At 40.4% G+C, this 7,475-nt stretch overlaps 1 long non-coding RNA gene across 1 annotated transcript; it reads left to right on the top strand.

The window, feature by feature from the left end:
* The first annotated feature begins 2,444 nt into the window (after window positions 1–2,444).
* On the top strand, window positions 2,445–3,343 carry LOC120504812. The gene is made up of 3 exons (XR_005628123.1): window positions 2,445–2,620; window positions 2,726–2,831; window positions 2,935–3,343. It is a non-coding gene; the product is annotated as an uncharacterized LOC120504812 (long non-coding RNA).
* The last annotated feature ends 4,132 nt before the right edge of the window (window positions 3,344–7,475 follow it).

The raw sequence follows: 7,475 nt of genomic DNA on the forward strand, positions 1-7,475 counted from the left end.
AGATTCCTGTACAACGGAGCCCAGCCTCACTTGAAACTCAGCCCACATTTGTTGAAAGCGTTTACAAATCCCATCAAAACTGGCCCAAGTTTCAAGTTTGTAATAAAATCCAAATTCAAAAGTCCTTCTTGGCTACAAATTACTCTCTGTTCTAGTAATTCCTACTTGTTTCCATTAAAAGGAAAAAAAAAAGGTCTCATTCATGCTGATTTCTTCCTGTTGCACTGACAAACCTGGAATAATTCCATTAACTCATCAATATTGTTTTAGATTTGCACCAGGATAGGTGTGAGCAGGTTGAGCAGAGGTCTGATTAAGACAAAAGTGGGAAGTTGGGTATACTCCAAGGCCACAATTCCTAAAAGCAGCACGTGCCTTTCTGTTGAAGTTAACAACATGCAATTGCAGCCTGTAGGATAACTTAGGTACAAGCAAATATTTCTGGCTATGCCAGAAATGAATGGCACTTGCAGTGTCTCAGCATGGTGCTGTGCCAAAAGGCAATATCCATCTTTCTGAACCCAGGCTGTGTCAGCTCCCCATGCTGCCTACCTTCCCCACTCCCTCTTGCCCTTTCTGCCAACACAGACCTCTGTACGATGACCAGGGGACCAGGCTCGAGGACTGTCATCTGTTTCCACCTGTGCCCACGCCTTGAAACCAAGCAAGACTTGAAGCAATAACACTGACTAAGAAGATGGTTCTGGAACATGCAGCCGGGGACACCAGCAAGGGTGGGAGCACTGGAGTCTGGATTTAGAGTTACTTAAACCACTGTGAAACTATCCCTGGGCTTGCAGAAATAGGATTGTGTAAGTACTACGCTTCTGCATTTGCCAGGATCTACTATCTCACTGTACATCACGGATTTGCAGGGTGATATTGTCATCTATTAATGTTATTATATGTCATTCAACATGAAGAATGATATCACTGATACACCTATTACCTGACCCATCACTGGATCTTATTGTCTGAAAAAAGCCCACCACAAACAAAAAAAAAGCCTGCAGTTATTGCTGCCCAGTCTCCAAACCATAGCAGGAGGCTATCCCATGGTCACATTTCAGTAAGAACAAGACAGAAAGCTGAAGCTGACAGTCAGAAGTCACGGTTTTTGTAAGCACTGATTTTCCAGATCTTTGGGGCTTCTGGAGTGGGTTCAGTCCGTGAAGCTTTTCCCATACAGAAAGAAAAATCTACACTGCAATATTATGTCTGCCACCTGATTTGAGACTGGAAGTTCTGCAAGGGCCATTCCCCTTGCAGGGATGTAATAGGGAAAGTAAAATGCAGCAGCAGACAGATTTTTGCTCTGGATGCTTAGACCAGTTATTCTTTTTGCACTTCCCCTGTCAGGAATCCTCAGAACTCACCCTGCTCCTGTGGCATTACTGCAAGTGGAGGCCAGGCTTGCAGCATTCTGCCTCGCAAAACCAGTCCCTTTGGCTCTGTTTCTCATTCTTTCCTCTTCTCTGGGGAGAAGAGGCAGCTAACTGAGATATAGACTGGGGAATCAGAAATCTACATTTTTGAATGAGCCTCTTTCAAAAGGCAGGTTTACTCCTTTGCAACCTTTCCCATCACCCTTTGTTACCCTGAGCCATCAATGTGTCGTGAAAAAGCCTTCAGCCCCAAGCAGAGCCTTCTGATCATGACAGAAATATGTCCTAGCCCTGGCAGGACTCCTCATAGGCTCCTGCAGCTTGCTTTCTTATCATTCAGAGGCAATCCAGAGGCAGCTTTGAGCAGCTCCACCCCACCTGCGGCTTCTCTCACCCCTCCTTTCCCTGAGCCTCTTCCCCTGGAGAAACGCGGAGGGCTGGGAAACGGCTACCTGGGGCCCTGAGCCGTGAAGAGGTGTGATGGAGCGCAGGGAAAACAAAGTGAACGCCATGAGAAGGCCGTCCCCCGCTTGCCCCCCTTCCCCAGGCGGGCCCACCAGAAGCGGCCGGAGCGGGAGCCGCAGCCGGGCCACAGGGCTGTTTGATTGCCTAAGCCTGGTGGCCAGACAATAGGACCAGAAAGAATGGCTGCTTCCTTCCTTCCTGTCGAGTGTTCTGCCTGAGTGAGCAAATTCAATAGCACTTCGCTTCGCAGCAACACCAGGCTCTCTCGCACAGGCGAAAATCAACAAAAGAGCCATTCTCGGGCATTTCCAACTGCACCTAAGCCAAGGCACTGAGCTGTGGAGCCATCCGGCCTGGGGAGGGGAGCCACGCAGACACTGCTCTTGGGTGTGCGGCCAGGCACAGTAAACATCCAGGTTATTCTTTATGGTGAAGGACTGCCTTTTTTTTTTTTTTTGGTTTTTTTTTTTTTGTTTTTTTTTAATTGTTTATTTTATTTTGTTTTGTGGGGTTTTTAGTACTTTCCTGAAGATTTCGCTGCTGCTTTAAACCCCTCCAAGACAGGCTGGTTGAAGGGTGCAAGGAGGTATTCAGGCATAACTAAACTAGGTGAAGGTGACACAAGAGTCGCTGTGTAGAAAACTTGCTGCTTTCTGCAGACTCAAGTGATCACACATTTAAATCACAGAGTGGCTGAAAATAAAATAGGTGTCAGTGAATGAAAATATTTGACAAAAGCAGGCAAGCAGATGACCAAGACTTATGCTCAGGTGGGTATAAACTGAAACACCAGTCCCTATAAATTTCATAAATAAGAAAGATAACAATTATGTGTTGCAGTTTTTATTTGTATAAGGCTCTTTTTTGTCTTCCAGATCCCATTCAGTGCTGTGCCAAAATAAGAAGGGACATCGTGTTGCTAAGAAGACAAGGACCTAGAATGTGCACATCCAAAGCTGACAGTCAGAAGTCATGGTTTTTGTAAGCACTGATTTTCTAGATCTCTGGGGCTTCTGGAGTGGTTCAGTCCATGAAGTATGAAGCTTTTCCCATACAGAAATAATCTCTGTACATCACTTTGCAGCACAACAATCAGCATTGAGGAATTCCTGTGCATGTGCAGTAAGGCATCTCCCCTTGCACTTGCATGGCATAGGACAGGATACTGAGGGACGTATTCTTGTGAACATCTGCGTTTGTTGATTCAGTGTGTGTGGGAAGAGGAAGGGGGAAGCACAGAAAGCATCTCAAAAAAAGAAAAGTTTACATGGAATTTTTGGAGTGATCTGTCTTTCTGTTAAAAAGCTAGTTTTTTTCTTTTGAAACAAGCAGAGTAAGATTTTGCACTTGCCTGCTGCATCTGTTTTCTCAAGCAAAGACCTGTTTGTTTTTCCCATTGTGTGTGAACCATATTTGAAACAGACCACTGAGCCAAGTTACATCAAGTCTGTTTCTTTTCTACTTCTGAACTATGACAGATTATCCTAACCCATCTGCAGGCATGATTAAAAATATGAAAATAATTTTTACTTTTCTTTTGAACTGCCTTTGATATAGTATTTGCTGTCAGATAATCTATAGAATTTTAACATCTGGTAATGCAAAATGGTATGTTATTGCAGCTGAAGAAAGAACTATTTAGAAATTTTTATAGCAATTTTTTTTGTGGCATCCAAGATTGCAATTGTGGCTTCAGTTTACAATAAACTTGTGGTCATACAATTATGACTAAATTATTCATTTTTATGCATCAGAACATAGTCTATAACGCAAAGGAAAGAAAACCCAAGTCCAGCACAGAGGATTTTTATTAAGATAAAGATCCTGCTTACATGATTGGGATAAGTGATATTCAAATATGTCATCACCCAATCTTAGGAAACTAGCTCAGACAACTTTCTATTAAGCAATAACCTATAAGTGACAAAACAATATCTGTTTCAGTCATTGCACAGTGAAGTCTAGATTACTGTAGTTGAAAGATTTTTCTCTTTCTCCAAGAGCATTCAGAAGAAGCATGCAGAGAAAAAAACCACAATCAAAGTAGGAGAGATGTGTAGACTTTCACCTTCTAGAAGCTGAAATCAATGGGAACTCGTACAATTTATAGATAGAACTGATCTAGTTGTAAGCATTAATGTTCACGGTCTCTTTCCCCACAGAAAAATAGTCACTGACTCAGCAAAAGAAAAAGCTCATGACACTGGGCAGTTGGTTTACTCCTAACAAAAGTAGTAACCTAAGAGGATGTGGTATGCAATGTATGTTTTTTAACCTAATTCAGGCAGTCTCTCTAAGAAAGCAGTCTACTATTGCTTGTCCTGTAGAAAATAATTTGCAATTAAGGACAGAGAAACTGATTAAGATCAAAGACCACCACCACCAGACTGTATTCTGATTGCCCCAAATCTGGTATTTGTACAAATTTCATTTATGCTGCCCCTTACTCGATATCCTCTGGAAGCGATATGCAGAGGTAGGTGCCTTCCCCACTCCCTTCAATTGGAAGTGTGATTTGCCATAAGATTTCAGAGACAAGTCTGAAGATTCCATACATTCAGGTATGTCACATTAATTCTGAGGTCAAAGCCAAACAAGCTATCAGATTCTAGCATCTGTGAAGGTGGTTGCTGGCCATAGGGTGCTCATTATAACACAACCTCTTTTCTTGTAACACCTGTTCTCTTAAAGTAGTATTTTTTTTTAATTTCCATTGTAGTCAAGCTAGAGAGAGGTCAGATGAATCAGACACTGGTTAAACCAACAAAATTGAGATAATTTTTGACAGCTATATAACCTCCCACCTTCATTTTAGGAAGCTGCTTATACCTCTAGCTAATAAGACTTCCCACAAGATCCTTAGGAAAGTTGAGAGGATAACTACTTAGTGTATTTAGACTATATAAAAAATACTCTCATTAACCCTAGGCATCTGTATTGCTCACAGTCTTTTGATACGTTTATGTTCAGATTGTGAGTCTACCTGTAAGGTAGACTGATCCTTTTACAGGTGAGCAGCTGAGGCCCTGTGTTCACTGCCATGGGGAAGTATGGCAGCAGCAAGGACAAGCATGGCAGTGTTGGTAGCAGCGACCAGCTCAGGCACTCTGGCACTCATGGAAGTGCCTGAGCACTGACAAAGCAGCCTGGAATGCTCAAATCTGCCTGGGACCATCAGCATTTAACCCACATTGAAGCCATGACATTGTAGTGATTCCCATCTGCAATTCCCAATTTATAGCAAGTGGTTTGCTGAACCATATAAAACAAAGTTGTCACAATGGTGCTTTTGATCGAAATTTTTATAGGGGGCCAGAGTGGCCTTTGAAAACAGGGGCGGTTGACAGTGGTCTAGTGGTGCTGCTAAAAAGTTCAGGAATGCCGAACTTTAAGGTTAGGTTGTCTCACTGCAGTGCAAATATATGCTAAGTGACTTGCCCAAGGTCATTTGTATTATGATATCTATAGTAGAGCAGGCACTGAACACTGATTTTCCATAGCTGTGGTTAGTGCTCTAATCTCTGCTGTGAAAAGAAAAAAATATTTTCTAATCTGACTAAGTATGTTCAATTGTATCTTAGGCAAACTTTAACTGGCTATACAATATACATAAGTAGGCTAATAAGCATATCAGGAATCTCCATCTTTACTTCTTCCCTATGTGAACACTTGAATTGAAAGAGCAGTTTTTAATTTTTAATTTTAATTTACATCTTCTAATATTTTTGATGCAGACTCCAACACAGGAATTGAAATGGGACACACTTGTTCTCAAGTGAGAGGAATCATAAACAGGTTTGGACAGAAACAATTAATGACTTGACTTGAAATCACTTTTATTTCTCCCTACTGGAGAAATTTGCAGTGGTTAACTAAAGAAACAGTTTAAATTAATCTAGTCAAACTACTTTAAAGGTGGATGGAGGTGTGTTATGTATATTCAGAATAAACAGTTTACAGCAGTTTAACTGGGTCATTCCTGAAAAACTGTGCACATCTTTGTTCTATAGACAAAGTCTGCAATTATTGGTGTGGATATTTCTTTATAACCCAAATTTCAGAACTCGGAGGAGCTTTTCTCCTTCGGTTTATTTGCTGCTGTACCCCATGCAATCGTCACTGGCCTTACAGAGACTAATAAATAATAGGGCAGACCATCCTTCTCAAAGAGTTTAATGGCTTGTCCATATTGGCTTTACAGAGACTAATAAATAATGGGGCAGACCATCCTTCTCAAAGAGTTTAATGGCTTGTCCATATTGCTGATATGCTAATCAAAATTACAAATTGCAAAATTACTTATTATTACTGTAAGCAGTGTTCAGTGTGTTTTCCAAACAAGCTGACTTACTGATTCCAAATTATTTAGAGTATCTGAGAAACTAAAAATGCATGTAAATACATATGTTAAAGTTTTTCAAATGGAAGAAAACACTTTCACTAGATGGTTATATTTTCATTGGGTCTTATTGAAAGAGAATTTGAACAGTTAGAATAAATAATAATTTTGGAAATTGCCACTAAAGAAAACAAAAAAGTAATAAGAGCAGAAACAGCAGTCGTGTGGGGAATTTCACACAGGGTTTGTAAGAGTGTAAAGGAGCAGCCTTTTTCATACCAGAACTGTTGCGCAGACACCTGTGGAAACCTACACAGGGGGAATAGATGCTGTGGAGACTGCAGTAGTTCTGTAACAGTATGTCACAAGCTCAGAGAGTCGGGGAGACATAAGCAGGTAGGCTCCCTTTCATTTTTTTATGAGAAAATGAATCATGGTCACAAAATCTGAAGATCTAATATGCCTGTGCTTAATTGTATTGTGAGCAACTTATATCTGCAAAAGAAAAATGCCCCTTTTGCAAATCCACCTTTTGGGTGTGGAGTTGGTGTGAGAACTACTGTCATGCAATAATTCATGAAATGGAAAATGACTGCCTACACGCTTTGTTGCATCAGGCTCTTTGCATAGTTGTTGGTTTACAGTGTGACAAAGTGCAACAAGCTGATGTACCCAGCAGCATGAAGTGAAAGTGCTTCGCATTAAAAACTGTGAACAACCAAACCATTTTTAAATATAGGCAGAATCTATAATAAGCAGCAAAACGCCCATGCCTCTCATGGCTAATGAGAATTCCCATTTGTAATGGTCTGCCACATCCCTGGTTAATTAGAAACTAAATTGCTAACATCGCTAATTATTCATAATGACATTCTTTTACGTCTGTTAAATTAGTTATAAAAATGATTAGCATAAGAAATGCTAGGCTTTGAAATACTAGTCAATAAGTCAAAAAGCCTCTGTTTGCCTGTTTAATCTAATGAAAGGTATTTTATCTCACACGGCATCTCAGCACACAGGCAAAATTAACCCTGTGAAAGTAAAGGGTTTTATCAAACAAAGCAGAGCAGGGTTGCACTACTATAATTTACAGATTGTTTCCGCTAATAAATGTATTTCAGAATACTATACATACTTTGAATTAGCTATATAATTTTCAAGGGCACATATAATAATAATTTAAAAAAAGCTTTGAGAAAATGTGTGTCATGATTTAATGTATTAATAAAAAGATGACCCAACTGTCTCCCAGGCTTTCCAGATACTTGACTAACCTATTTGTTTAA

The sequence above is a fragment of the Passer montanus genome, unplaced genomic scaffold, assembly GCF_014805655.1.
Source record: "Passer montanus isolate IOZ18808 unplaced genomic scaffold, ASM1480565v1 scaffold30, whole genome shotgun sequence".
NCBI lineage: Eukaryota > Metazoa > Chordata > Aves > Passeriformes > Passeridae > Passer > Passer montanus.